Source organism: Giraffa tippelskirchi, chromosome 7 (assembly GCF_054371585.1).
Source record: "Giraffa tippelskirchi isolate mGirTip1 chromosome 7, T2T-mGirTip1v1.2.pri, whole genome shotgun sequence".
Taxonomy (NCBI): Eukaryota; Metazoa; Chordata; class Mammalia; order Artiodactyla; family Giraffidae; genus Giraffa; species Giraffa tippelskirchi.
Genome location: NC_137281.1, coordinates 108,335,693 through 108,351,434, shown reverse-complemented (window position 1 = coordinate 108,351,434; position 15,742 = coordinate 108,335,693). Strand labels below are relative to the sequence as shown.

At 41.1% G+C, this 15,742-nt stretch overlaps 1 protein-coding gene across 20 annotated transcripts in view; it reads right to left on the bottom strand.

Moving 5' to 3' along the window:
* The window catches only part of HERC1 (HECT and RLD domain containing E3 ubiquitin protein ligase family member 1), a 208,431-nt gene extending 198,955 nt beyond the window's left edge, over positions 1–9,476 (bottom strand). For 14 of the 20 annotated variants that reach the window (XM_081507444.1, XM_081507448.1, XM_081507449.1 and 11 more), the window contains exon 1: positions 8,546–8,664. The gene's annotated coding sequence lies outside the window, so the exon portion shown is untranslated. Of the gene's footprint in view, positions 1–7,797; positions 8,205–8,545; positions 8,665–8,893 lie in introns of those variants that run through there. The other 6 variants (XM_081507446.1, XM_081507454.1, XM_081507461.1 and 3 more) reach the window with 2 other exon arrangements.
* Between the last annotated feature and the right edge of the window lie 6,266 nt (positions 9,477–15,742).

Below are 15,742 nucleotides of genomic sequence, written 5' to 3'. Positions count from 1 at the left end.
ATAGTATACTATTATCTTACTATTATTATTCTACTGGGCTTCCTTGGTGGCTCAGATGGTAAAGAATCTGCCTGCAATGAAGGAGACCAGAGTTCAATCCCTGAGTCTGGAAGATCCCCTGGAGAAGGAAATGGCAACCCACTCCAGTATTCTTGGCTAGAGAATTCTATGGACAGAGGAGCCTGACAGGCTACAGTCCATGGAGTTGCAAAGAGCTGGACATTGACTGAGCGACTATCACACACACTACTAGTAGTAGCAATAGTAGAAATCACTTAAAATGAGAGGGAAAAAAAATGGTGAACAACATAAGTTACCATTCAGTGGTAAACTTTTCATGGCTTCTCTATGTAATCAGTAAAATAAAGTGTTATTTGAGGTTTTTATACTACCAAAGGTGTTTTTAAGCCTACACCAGACCTCTACTGATTCTATCAGAACTCAGTATCTATTTTCCTGAGACCATGAGTTCATCAAAAAACCACTAGAATGTAAGCTCCTCTAATACAAGAATCTTTTTTTCATTAATCTGTTCCAAGCACCTGGAACAATGTCGCTTTTGGGGAAAGAACCTAAATCCCCAGCCTCAATGGGCAGAACAAGTTTCCTTGTAAGATGGGGATGTTTTTCATGTTGTCTTGGTTACTGGCACCACTAAAATCTGACAGGATTATCCTAACCCAGAACTTCAAATTCTAGATTTCACCTTCCTTAAGACTGGCCTTCTTTCATATGGAAATAAAACAGGTTCCAGATAAAGCCATTACTGGTCAAATAACTATCAAACCATAGTGTCAATAGGTCCTGTATGTCCTGTTCAAAATAACTAGCAGACCGTGTGAGCCAATAATTAGTATCTCATACATACTCTAGAGATAACAAAATTCTCCTCACAATTTCAGTTATCCTTTGTTAAACTCCACAAGTATTTCAGAGCAAGGAATTATAAATCAATGCAGCAACTCCATTAAATACAAAAAGTCTCAAATGAGCAATCCTAGCTAGACCAGGAAACTGCATTCTAGTCAATTTCCCCTCCACAAAATAACCTACATGTATCAGTACAATATTAGTGGACAATATAGCTCATTTTCAAGCTATGAGAATCTGCCAATGGCAGGCAATAAGTGCCCTTTCACAACAGATTCAGGTCACTGAAATAACTGCAGGGTACTTTTTAAAATCAGTCATCTCTGGCAAAAAAAAAAATTTAGAAAGCATAATGACACATTCTGTTGGTTAAAGCTGTGGTGAAAACAGGTGCTCTCATATATTACTGATAGGAATACAAATTAGTACAATCCTTCTGGAGAAAAATCTAGCAATATCTAGCAAAATTACATATGTACAGAACTTTTGACCCAGCAATCCCATTTATAAAAATCTACCCTGAAGATATTAATGTATCTTTTACACTACAAAAATACATATACATAGGTCATGTACTACAAAATTGTTTATAACTGCAAAACATAAGAAGCAACCTAAATGCTCAAAGAAGAATGACTGAATAACTGAGAGCACATCTACACAGGAGAGTACTATACAACTATTAAAAAAAAAAAAAGAATGGAGAATATCTGAGAATCCCCTGGTGATCCACTGGTTAGGACTCAGCACTCTCACTGCTGGGGGGGCGTGAGGTTCAATCCCTGCTCAGGGAATTAAAATCCCATAAGCCACATAGTGAGATCAAAAAATAAATTTTAATTAAAAAAATAAGAATGCAGAATATCAAAAGACTGATCGCTTCAAAAGGATGACCCTTTTGAAAAAAGGTGCACAGAATATTTATACCATGCCATTCTTCATGTAAGAAAGAAAAGAACTGGAAAACAATTTGGCAGTTCCTCAAAAAGTTATCTTATGAGCCAGTAATTCCACTCCCAAATATATACCCAAAGGAACTGAAAACATATGTCCACATAAAAACTTGTATTTAAAAAAATGAAAATCAAATGTCTAATAAGTGTGCATGGATGAACAAAGTGTGGTATATTCATATAATGGAATATTGTTCAGTCATAGGAAGGAATGAAGTACTGACACATCCTACAACATAGATGAACCTAGAAAAGATTACGTTAAGTGAAAGAAGCTAGGCACAAAAGTCCACCTATTATCTAATTCCACATTTACATGAAATGTACAAAATAGACAAATTCATACAAACAGAAAGTAGATGAGTGGTTACTAGTGGCTGGGGAAAGGGGAACAGGAAGTGACTACTAATGAATACAGGGTTTCATTTCAGGGTAATGAAAATGTTCTAAATTAGGTAGTGGTAATGGCTGCAAAGCCTTATGAATAGACTGAAAAACAATGATTTTGTACACTTCAGAAAAAGAAGCTTTGTGTTGTGTGAATTGTACCTCAATTTAAAAAACTGTATGCAAGGGGAAAAAGAAATGTAAAACACACACACACATACACAGAATCTGTTCATTTGTGCAGAAGAGATAATGGAAGGATAAACCAGAAACTAAAAAAACTGGTTACCTAAAGTCATGGAAAACAGGAGAGGGAAAAGGTGGGGGGAAGAGAATGGGAATAGGGTAGTAGGAATAAGAAGTGACAATTCTCTAAGTATATTTTAGTAATAGCAATGTCTCATATACCAAAATAAATAAAAATCAACCAGAACTGGGGGAACCCAAAATAGAATACAAAGAGTAAGAACCTAACTGGATTACAGATGAATAATATGCCAGCAAATTTGGAAAACTCAGCAGTGGCCACAGGACTGGAAAAGGTCAGTTTTCGTTCCAATCCCAAAGAAAGGCAATGCCAAAGAATGCTCAAACTACCGCACAATTGCACTCATCTCACATGCTAGTAAAGTAATGCTCAAAATTCTCCAAGCCAGGCTTCAGCAATACATGAACCGTGAACTTCCAGATGTTCAAGCCGGTTTTAGAAAAGGCAGAGGAACCAGAGATCAAACTGCCAACATCTGCTGGATCATCAAAAAAGCAAGCGAGTTCCAGAAAAACATCTATTTCTGCTTTATTGACTATGCCAAAGCCTTTGACTGTGTGGATCACAGTAAACTGTGGAAAATCCTGAAAGAGATGGGAATACCAGACCATCTGACCTGTCTCTTGAGAAACCTGTATGCAGATCAGGAAGCAAGTTAGAACTGGACATGGAACAACAGACTGTTTCCAAATAGGAAAAGGAATATGTCAAGGCTGTATATTGTCACCCTGCTTATTTAACTTACATGCAGAGTACATCATGAGAAACGCTGGGCTGGAAGAAGCACAAGCTGGAATCAAGATTGCCGGGAGAAATATCAATAACCTCAGATATGCAGATGACACCACCCTTATGGCAGAAAGTGAAGAAGAACTAAAGAGCCTCTTGATGAAAGTGAAAGAGGAGAGTGAAAAAGTTGGCTTAAAGCTCAACATTCAGAAAACTAAGATCATGGCATCTGGTCCCATCACTTCATGGGAAATAGATGGGGAAACAGTGGAAACAGTGGCAGACTTTGTTTTTTTGGGCTCCAGAATCACTGCTGATGGTGATTGCAACCATGAAATCAAAAAACGCTTAACTCCTTGGAAGGAAGGTTATGGCCAACCTAGATAGCATATTTAAAAGCAGAGACATTACTTTGCCAACAAAAGTCCGTCTAGTCGAGGCTATGGTTTTTCCAGTGGTCATGTATGGATGTGAGAGTTGGACGATGAAGAAAGCTGAGCGCCGCAGAATTGATGCTTTTGAACTGTGGTGATGGAGAAGACTCTTGAGAGTCTCTTGGATTGCAAGGAGAGCCAATCAATCCATCCTAAAGGAGATCAATCCTGGGTGTTCATTGGAAGGACTGATGTTGAAGCTGAAACTCCAATACTTTGGCCACCTGATGTGAAGAGTTGACTCATTGGAAAAGACCCTAATCCTGGGTAAGACTGGGGGCAGGAGAAGGGGACGACAGAGGATGAGATGGTTGGATGGCATCGCTGACTCAATGGACACGGGTTTGGGTAGACTCCGGGAGTTGGTGATGGACAGAGAGGCCTGGTGTGCTGCGATTCATGGGGTTGCAAAGAGTCGGACACGACTGAGCGACTGAACTGAACTGAATATAACCACACTAAAGGAAATGAGGAAGAAAAGAATTAACCTAAGTAATTTCGAAAAACAGTATGTTGACTAGATACTAGAAGGTTTAAAGACAAGAAAAAAACTTGTATACACACAGTGCACTCTAATTGGCAAATGTTCCTCAGAAGGGTGAGCAATTGGTCACTACTTGATGTGCATTCTAAAAATGAACAAATAAATTGGTATACAGTATTACAGATAATGAAAGCCAGGTTTCTCACCATTAGGAAAAAAAAAAAGGTACAAATAAGAAAAGGTTGGAATGAGCCTTGTGGTGTTGGGAACAGAACATATCACTATGAACTCAAATATGGTTTTAATATATAGAGAGAGACAAATATAGAACTAAATGTGTGTATATCTGTTTGCATGTGTGGGCAGGTTAGTATATACATGTATTTCCTTGCTCTGTCCTCTGAGGCCCTAGGAGCAATGACACCCTAGTGAGCATACCCAGCATTTAGGTCTTGACTTAAACTCTGGTCTCCAATAAAAGGAGCTGATTTCAGGACAGATACAAGGAAAATTACAAGATGAGCACAGACTATAGCCTGTGGTGCCCGAGTATAAGGAAGTGCTAAAACAAGGGTGGAGGCCAACTGGAATGAGTTCCTAATGGCCAAAACTGGAAGAATCTGAGCAACAAAATAATGACACTATTGGATTAGAATCTTTAGAATACATATCCATGAAGTCACACTCATCAAAATAGATAATTTAACAAACAAATGAGGAAGGGACATCTCTTTCAGGAATGAGGGAAGTACAAAATCACCGGCAGGAAAAATATCACAATAATAACTGCTGCAGACAATATATACCAATGGTTGCTAAAATCAGTGGGAGAAAATTTAAGGAGTAACAGTATATCACCATAGTCTCAAACTACCTCCCCCTAAGATTATGTATCAACTATAAAAAGAAGAAAAGTAACTTTATAGTGGAGAATACAGCAGAGGTCACCTTAAGCAATCAAGGTTAAAATATCACTAGCAATAAGACACATCAACACCACGTACCCTCTAATATCATGCACTGAAGACACATCCCTTCTGTAGTTTTCTTGCAAACATACAGAACCTCAATCTCATCCTGAGAAAAACATGACAAACCCAAACTGAGAAAAATTATACTAAATAATGGACTAGTACTCATCAGAAGTGTCAAGGTCATGAAAGAAAAGGAAAAACAGAGGAACTGTCACAGATCGGAGGAGACGAGACGAGAAAAATGTAACAACTAAATGAAATGTGGGATCCTGGATTAGATTCTGGAAGAGAAGGAAAAAAAAAAAACACTGGGGAAAAAACAGGTGACATTCAAATAAAGTCTGTAGTTTAATTAATAATATTTCACCAATGCAAATTTCCTGGGTTTGATCATTGTTATGTAAGTCCTCAACAGTAGAGGATGCTATTTGAAGGGAATCTGGAACCTTTTGTACTATCTTCTGCAACATTTCTGTAAGTCTAACATTATTTCAAAATACAGTTAAAAATAAATGTGGTGTGTGTGTGTGTGTGTGTGTGTGTTGTCATGTCTGACTCTTTGCAACCCCACTGACTATAGAGCCCACAGACTGTAGCCCACTAGGCTCCTCTGTCCATGGGATTTTCCAGGCAAGAATACTAGACTGGGGTGCCATTTCCTCCTCCGGGAGATCTTCCTGACCCAGGGATCGAACCCGTGTCTCCTTTGTCCCCTGCAATGGCAGGCAGGTTCTTTATCACTGAGCCACCTGGGAATTTCAAAAGTTAAAAATAAATAAAGTCCATCAATTGATCATTTTATGCAACTGTCTTAATTCCTTGCTCAGGGATCTCATCTGGAATTTAATATTCACATTAATTTAAAGGGTCCAGTAAGTGACAGCAGAACAAACTAAAATCATAAAAATCAGATCTAGCATCTAAAAAGTAAATTACCTACTTTGTTTTTTTTTACACCTTCTACATTTTTTAGTCAAAAAAATCTGCTGCTGTTGCAACTTTACTGGCTTTGCAAACTTTTAAAATGACCAATCTTTACATTTTTAGTATCATGATAATCTGCAGTGTGTACCCATAATAACACATTCGTCTGTTAAGCCAAAGTTTTATTTTCATAAAAAATTATCAATAGATTATAGTAAGTTTGTTACTTATTATTACACAGCTGTCCAACCACAAAATACAAGCTTTTTTTCACAATTTGCTTTTATCCTAATACAAACTTCTCTCCACACCCTAAACCACAAAGTCATCACTTTTGTTATTTTAAGTTCTGAAAATCTGTTATTTTAAAAAATCAGCCATTCAATGTATGTAGTCTTTTTTAAAAATTTCAAATATTGTGTACTTTAGTCTTTTTCTAGGAAAAAATGCTTGGGACACTAGAATTCTATTGTATTTATTATTTGCATCCTTTACTAACCAACCCAGCCTAATCAAGTCTTCTTCAATTGCTTCAATCAAATAGGATTTTCATATGTCTATGTAATACTAACAAAGAGCTTAAGTGACGTGTTCACATTTGCTTTCTCCTCCACACGCCACCAGGATGGCTGCACTGGGAATGGAGTACATGACCAGCGAATGAATGGCTAAGTGTCACATGCAAACAGCATGACTAGAAACTTAAGAAGCAAAGTGATAAGAACCTTAGGGAAAGCAAAATTCATAAAAAGTTTAGAATTATAAGAGGCCTTAATAGGTCACTTAATTCATTCCGATGACAACCCCAAATAGATGACAATCTATCCTACTTTTAAAAGCATCCAGAGTTTCAACATCCCTAGGTGTCTCATTCTGCCATATACAACCACCACGTGACTTGAGGGAATTATTACAAGACAATTCTTTCCTCCCCCTAATGCTTTCTTTCCTCAAATAATATAATGATCCATTTTAACTCACTTCCAAGATTTACAAACGTGTGCAGGTGCTTAATACACATGTGTATATACATACACATATATGCGTACAGACACCTAGGACACTCAATTTTGCTTGCATAAACACTAACTGAAATCTACATAATCAAAGACACATGTCCATCCCATTCCAATCACAAAAGCACTATGAAACATACAATGTCACCTAATGATTTTGGTCTAAAAATAACCAATAGAAGTCAATTTTATAAAACCTTATGGTAAACAGGTTTCTTCCCACCATGAATAATCAAAGTTTATTTGCTTTTCACAAACACTACTCCTTTACAGCACCGTCACCACAGGCAGAACTGTAAAAACACATATGTATTAGATCAAGTTGATAATTTTTAATATTTTATTTTTCAAGAGCATTTAGCTAACAATCATTTTGGAAGAGGGCCCAATGAAAGAGATAGTGATGACCGAGTACAGCCAGTGCTAATGAAGTAGTAGCCAATTTTAATCAAGCAAGCCTAAGAAGTGACTCAAATAAAACAAAACAGTTTTGGAAGTCCCAATCAAGGATGAGTCAAACACGATTTGAAAAATTAAAGTGTCTGTTAGGAAACAAACCAGAAGGTTAAGCTTGACATGCTACCTCTGAAAACGGAATTACAAGGACAGGTTAGTTTGCTCAGATTTGGTATTTCCTGTTATTCTGAGTATCCTTATTTTCTACAGTATTAACAGAAATCGTTTTTGAATTAAGGCAAAGTCCGTCCCTGTGTTTTACAGCTCTCTACGATGCATAGCATGTCTTTTACATAACCTACTGGGAGAGGTGGGAGGTGGTATCAGCTCTGGTCCTCCTCGTGTCTCCCATGAACCTGCCACCCATCACAAAAAAGGTTTCACCGTGTTCTTTGAGACAGCTCCTGTCATCATCCTCCTCATCTCACCCCAGAGACTTAACAATGCATCTCTTCTCCTTTCCTGGTAGCAGAAGCTTTATAAATAATGAGGCGGAAGATTCAGAGAAAGGTTTACCAGATGATGCCTTCCCCACCCAAAAGGCATAGAAAAGGGTTGAAAGGCACGTCGTCTCAACCTCCACCCCTCAAAAGGCAGAGGATAACGGTGGGGCACCGGGGTCGCGGCTCTTCTCGGATCCCGAAAAAGAGTCGGGCCGCCACTCCACCCCACCCCACCGCCCGCCCCGGTCCAAGCCCTGGCCGGGGGCGGGGCTCTCGTTAGCGGATAAAGGGGTGGGGAAGAAGGTCAGCGACGCGACCACCGAGGGCCAGGGGACAGGTAGCAAGCCGCTGGAGGGGCGGGTCCCTCCGCCCTCTGGGGCCGGCAGCTCGGCTTCCAACGCAGCTCTGCAGGCGCCTGGGCGGCAAGAGGCCTCAGAGGGCGAGGGAGCCGCACCGCGCCAGGAGAGTTTCCTCAGGCCTTCGCTTGCCGCCCACCCGGGACCCCGGCGGCCCCTCTCGGCGGTGGCTCCCGAACGGCTCCGGCCGGCCATGCCGGGCCGGCGGGACGCACGCACAGGCGGCCAGGAGGGCAGAGAGGAGGCGTTACCATACGCGGCTCCAGAGCTGACGGGGGTGGGGCAGGGCTCCGGCGACCCGCGGCAGCGGCTGCGGTGGCCGCGTCCTTTATTTTTGCTGCAGCAGCGGCGACTTGTCAAAGGGAAAGACGTAAGAGGCGGCGGCAGCGGCGGCAGGCGAGTCTCGCGGGACTTGGGCGGAACTCTCGCGCAGTTTGGAGCCTTCGCCCCGCCCACCAGACCCAGCGCGGGAGGCGAGAGCGACTGGGGGAGGAGCGCACGAGCGAGGTTGCTGGAGGACAGCAAAAGGGACGGAGATTTAATGGATGGGGGTGGGGAGACTAGCTTCTGCGAACACCCCGCCGCGGCGCAGCCCTCACCTTTTAGCCCTCGCGGAGTCTGCACTGCTCGCATTCAGCTTATGAACACAGGAGCTTTTCATAAAGGGCGGTGAGGAGTAGGGGGGCGGCCAGCGCGCCCCCTTTTCCTCGTGGTGGCCCCGCCACCTGGTGCTGCAGGATGGAGGGACGCCGGGAAAAACTGGCTGCAGGGGCTGGGCGGCCACACCCCTTTATCTCGGACGCGCGCGACGCGCTCAGTGTGCTTTATCTCCCACGACAACCAGCTCAAGACTTACGGACGTCAGGTTCAGGCACGTGAAAGCGTTTCACTTGACTGAGTTCTAGCTTATTATTCGTGTCTTCGCGCTACAGGAATGCCAAAACCCCGCAGACGCTGGGGCCCGCGACAACTCTCTTATTTTTTTTTTCTCCTGAGCAGCACGGGTAAATTATGACCTTGATCTCGACCTCTACAATGAAGTCTTCTGAGTGAAGGGACCGTGACTGGCTTAGTCACCACTGTGTCCCCCAGCACCTAACACCTGTCTAGGTGCTCATTAAATTGTCGAATGACTGTACCTGGCCGCTTCTTCCTTCTGTACCTGTCTGACTCCAAGACTGCATTTTTAGCCACCATCCTGGTATCCTTTGTTGGGAATTTTCTAACAAGCACCAATATGTGTCACTGACTGAGATCATGGAGCCGATCTTTGCCCTCACAATCTAACTGGGGACATATGAGCAATGTACAACATACAGGCCATGTAGATGTCACTAATGTAAAAGAATTGTGGTATAGGCAGAAAAGGGAGTGCTTGCCCCTTGGATATATGGAAAGCAGTTTAGCCCAAGAGTTACTTGACTCACTGTCAAATAATTTACTGTCAAACATAGGTGAGAGGGAATTCTGGAGTCCCACTCACCAGGTGTGTGACTTTGGACAAGTTGCTTGACCTCTCTGAACCTCAGAGGTCTTTTTATTTGTTAACTCATTAGTTCTTATTATCACAGGGTGTCTGTGAAAAATAATATATATATAAATCTCTTGACACATTAATCATTAAATGCTAAGCCTTATTGTGTGTGTAACTTTTTAAGTTTCTACCTGTGAAATGTATGACTGGTAAACTAGATGTGAGGGAGTGGGTATCTGTGCAGTGATGTCATTGTTGCCAGTGCTTTATGATCTGGGTATTGTGTGTAAAGCTGAAACAAGGTTAACAAGCTCCCTTGCCAGCCTCATTTTAGCTTGTTGATGATGTAAGCATCAGTGCCACTCGAAGCATCCCATGACATTCCATTTTTCTTGAATTTGTAAAACTTCACTAGAACTCCACTTATTTTAAAGGCCTATTGAGACATTCCCTCCTTTGCCCTCTTTTTAGCTTCCCAGCTCAGGACAGTGTGGAAAGGAGAAAGGGATACAGTTGACTCCAATTGCATACAATTATGAAATACAAATAACATCAGCAAGTAAGCCCTGAATTCCTTCCACCCTCACCTTCATCCCTCCCCTCCCTTTCCTGGCCACTCTTTTAATACTCAAATCAACATCTGCTGAGGACTTCCCCAGTGATCCAGTGGCAGGGGGCCTGGGTTCGATCCCTGGTCAAGGAACTAGACTAAAAACTTCTCATGCCAAAACTAAAAGATTCCATATTCCGCAGTGAAGATCGAAGATCAGATGTGCCACAACTAAGACCCAGTGCAGCCAAATAAATATTTGTTAGAAACAAAAACATCTACTGAAGTCTCATAATCAGCATCATACTCCAAACTCTACCAGTTGATTTTATTCAAATTTCCCCTGGAGAAAAATGTTGGAGATGAGGGGGTGGGGTCATGAGGAGCTGGTGGAAATAAAGGGAACTAAAAGCCAAGGCCTCATCTTTATAGGCTCCTGCCCTGATCTCAGAGCTACACACTCTGACCACCACAACCAGCCACATCTTTTCTCACACACACATCATCCCCATCTCATACCATATACTCCACAACCCTACAACTCAGCCAGAAGGTCCCAGATAGAGGAAGTGGAAAATCAAGAGAAAAATACATTTTTTTCATCTTTCATCTGCATATGGGGAATATGATGCGAAGAGCTGACTCATTTGAAAAGACTCTGATGCTGGGAAAGATTGAGGGCAGGAGGAGAAGGGGACGACAGAGGATGAGATGGTTGGATGGCATCACCGACTCAATGGACACGAGTTTGGGTAAACTCCGGGAGCTGGTGATGGACAGGGAGGCCTGGCGTGCTACCGTTCATGGGGTCGCAAAGAGTCGAACACAACTGAGCAACTGAACTGAACTGAAATAAAAAGTGGGGCTAAGTCACAGGTGAAAGGAACCAACAGAGGAGTGAAGGGTGGAGGCAGAACAGGGAGAAAGTTGAAAGGATTCAGGGAGTTAGTTTGTTTTGGGCTCCAGAACAGGAATCCACAATCGTGAGTCCTGATGTCTCCTGAAATTGCAGCTTATCTGCCCTCAGTTTACACAGCCTTTCTGAATCTCCTCTAACATCTGCAAATAGGGCCAATAATGGATATCTTGCCTGCCTTGGGGTATCGTGGGAGTCAAATAACACAGGAAAGTACTTGTAAGCCTAAAACTCTACAGATATGATGCATTATTTTCATTCATTCATTTAACAGATCTTTGTTGAATGCCTATCATAAATCAGGCACTTGTGCAAGACACAGAATACACTAAGTTGAGCAAGCTTTAATACCTACCTTCAATGAGCTTATGGTGTAATGGGAGGGGGAAGGGAAGAAAATTGATTAGTATAATACAGTGTGAGGAGACTGCAAGTGACAAGGGTATGGGGAGAAGAATTGAGTGAGAGGAAGGATAGGGCTGAAACACTTCTTGGAGAAGGTTTAGAAGGATAGCACACAGCATGAGGATCCAGCCCATTTCCTAAAGAGTGATTCGTAAATCAACCCCAAAATAACTTCAAGAAATTGCTCTGTTGTAGGCTGTGAATTTTGCTTTGTTTTAATAAAACTCACATCTCCTAAACAATTAGAAAAGAGCCTTTGATGTGGAGTCATTGTATATACCCATTAGCTTTGAAGAAAGATGGAATTAATGGAGGGAAAAAGCAGTGGTATCTTCATTAGAAACATTTTGTTCTTACAGCTTCTGTTTAAACACCAGAGAAGAATACATTCCCCTTCACATACTTGGTCTCCAGGAGTTTCCTTCAGCCAGTCTTTCTGGTCCAAGTCATACTGCCTATCAGACAAGCTTTTCCAAAATGTGAAAACAATACCTTATTTGTATGTGTTTCTTTATATTCCACTTTTTTTTTTTACAAGAAGATTTTGAGATAGATATCAGCACTATTCTTAAGCATGTTTCAAGAGAGTGTATGTATTATTCAATTATTTCTCACATTTATTGGTGCCTGCTGTGTATAAGACTTCATGCTGAAACTATAGGCTGTACGAAGCAGGTCCATGCCATTTGGGTCCTGAAAAGTGAAGATGGAGATAAATGTCCATGAAAAGATAGCTAAATCACCAACAATGTGGATTCCATTCCCCTGTATGTTTTGTTGATGGAATGAGCAAAATTGTAAAGTTAGACACCCAACTTCTGAAACTCATTTACCTTACCACTCCACAAGAGAAGCAGGATCCAAAGGAAGGGTGAAATATTTATTGTAACTTGATATTTATAGATGTATGATAGATGTTTTAGTAGGTCCTCTGGAATACATCATTCTTTAAACAGAGTATAACCCATTGCAATTTTCACTGGGAACTCGTAAATTGGAAACTGACCAAACCCAAGGACTAATTAAAATTATTTTAGACTTGTATGGAACAAACAAACAAAACCAGCCATCAATAAAAAGCAGTATGATATGAGCTAAAAGATTGTGCAGAAAATAAATAGTCTCAAAAAAGAAATTTCTAGATAGAACTTCACCCTGGAGCTGATAGCTAAACGGAAAAGTTACATATTCTGATAATAATGTATTCTCAAAATACCAACCTCCAGGTCACAAAAGTTGCCTAGAATTTTTATTCAATGTATCTACATATGAGAACACACTCCGTACCTATTTTCTCCCACTTGGTACATCTTTTCTCCCTAACGAATCACTGATCTGCCAAAGAGGTTTCAAGGGAAGCAGGGAAACTAAAAATAGGACCACAAGTTTGACAGGTAGTTCTTTTGGAAATGGAGTCCCTTGTCATTGAATGGAAACTTTACAGAGTTCCTGCTAGAAATTCACATTCTAAATGAAATATCACCTATAGCAGGACCACCCATTATCTCACCAGTATTCACTCCCCTCATTAGTTTCTTAAGGCTGTAATTAAATTACCATTTTTAGGTAAATTAGCTTATTTTTACAACAGTTTGTGAGTGTTGTTTCATCAAAACACAACTGCCTGAAGCAGACAGTTTTTCTCACTCAGTAGCAGGGAATGGAACATTCATCCTGAGAAAAGAAAATGAAGCTACAGGGGGAAAAGGGTGCCTCCATTGAGAAGGGAAGAAGAAGGGAACATGTATATAGTGCTTCCCATACCAGACACTATGGTAGCACAGTGGGAATAAGATGAACAAGGCATATCTTTGTTCTAGAAAGAAAGTAGTAGAGGGGAAGTATATACAAATAATTGTAACACAATTATTAATAGAATGTTCTGAATACCATAAAAGAAAGTGACAGAAACTTGCTGCCTGAACTTGCTTGGCAAAGAAAAGAATTAGCTTAAGGAATCCAAAAAAATGTCAATAGTCAAAATCAGGTGGTGGGGGACAGTAAACCGAGGCTTCGGGAACTTGTAGAACCAAGAACTTCAGCACCACCAGAATTCCCTTGCTGCATCTTTGCTTCCCTTGTTACATTGGCTTCAGTTTCTTTCAAGACTGACTTTCTTCACAGATCAGAAAACACAGCACTCCCAAGTTTTCCATCTTACTATTTCCACCATTAGAAAGGGACTATCATTCTTAATTCAAGTTTGAAATTAAGAGGGGAAACGTGCTAATTGGCCAAGCTGGGATCGATGCCCTTCCCTAGAACAATCCCAGGGGGCCAAGAGGAAGTGCAGGGTACAACATAGATATACATCTTAGTATTCGCTAATGGTTTGTGGAGATGTGTGTGGAAAAGCAGCTGAGTCTTGTAAGGCTGTGCTCTGGGAGCTGGAAGGATTAAAGTTAGCATCTATACAGGGAGGAGATCAGGAAGGCAGGAAATGTTTTGGCCCAAAATTATGATGAACATTCACTGGACTGTCAGGCTAAAATAGGGTTGAAACTTTGGTCCTTGTTCCAATTGATTAGTGCTTTGTTATTTCAATCAAGATGTTGTAAAACAGAGTGGGTCTCTCACATTGACTTCATACATTGTACATTGCACAGCAAGATCTGGGATCCTTCTTCAGCCTTCTAGCTGTGTGACTTTAGGTGAGTATCTTAACCAACCTGAGCCTGAATTTCTTCACTGAAAATAATAGTATAAGGACAGCTAACATCTACTGAGGGAAGGCCCTGGTGGCTCAGTGGTAAAGAATCCAAGTGCCAATGCAGGAGATGTGGGTTCATTCCCTGGGTTGGGAAGATCCTCTGGAGAATGAAAAGGCAACCCACTTCAGTATTTTTGCCTGGGAAATCCCATGGACAGTTGCCTGGCAGGCTATATATAGTCCATGGGGTCACAAGAGTCTGACTCGACTTAGGAACTAAACCAACACCAGCATTATTTATTGAATCTAAGTGTTCTAAGCACTTGTCAAACATCCTCAAAGCAACCCTATAGGGCTCTATAAATATGTGATAGTAATCCCTACTCACAGGATTATTGTAAAGATTAAAGAAACCATGTTAGATGCAGAGCCCATTTGCCTGGCACACAGCCAGTACTCAATAAATCATTATTTTTAACTATCTGTTTCCCAGAAAAGGAAACTCCCTCATTTCCTGATTCCCTTGGGCACCAAAAGCCGATACTTTGAGAAAACAGAAAATTAAGGGAAGAACTCTATGACCCCTTATCTCTGACATAGAGGGGGTTAGTTAGGCTTGACTGAATGGGGCTAAAACAGGCCAGGAAGAGAAATACTATAGAATACTAGAAAGTAGAATATTGAGAAATGTGGTTGTGGAATACCAACTGAATGAGACTGGGCTAATTTTCTCTTTCTTTCTATTGAAAAGGATAAAATTTCCCCTCAAATTTTCATCTCTATTGCTGATCTAAAGAGCCATTTGAAGTTTCTCTTCTCTTTGACCTGAATGTTGTCAAATGACTGGGATTATTCAACTAAGGGAAGAACTAACATTCACTGAGAAAAACCAATGTGCTTGGGTTCTCTACTGAGCTCTTTAGATACATTAATATCTTTTACTTCCAGCACCATCCAGTAAGGCGAGTATTTTCTCTGCATTATATAGATAAGGAAACTGAGGCTGAGAATTCAGAAGTGACTTGGTGCAGGTCACCAGCTGGAATTCAAACACAGTTCTGCGTGACATCAGAGCCTAGAATACAAAATAGTAAGTCCCAGAACTTCCCTGGTGATCCAGTTGCTAAAACTCCATACTCCCAATGCAGGGCATCCAGGTTCAATCCCTGATCAGGGACCTAGATTATACATGCTGCAATTAAATCCCAGTGCAGCCAAATATAAATAAATAAATATAGTAAATCCCACTTTCTTGCCAGAGAGAGATATTCTAGACATGGATACTGCCAAAACCTGAGAAAAATGGTGAAATAATAGATGCTTCTCAACTTCTCCTTCCCATACCCTTTCTCCTACAGCCATCCTCCTCTTATTTTTGACAACACCTAGGCTCCAGGCTATCTCCTCATCAAAATATATCATGTCTGTCCTTTCCTACACTTTACCATAGCAA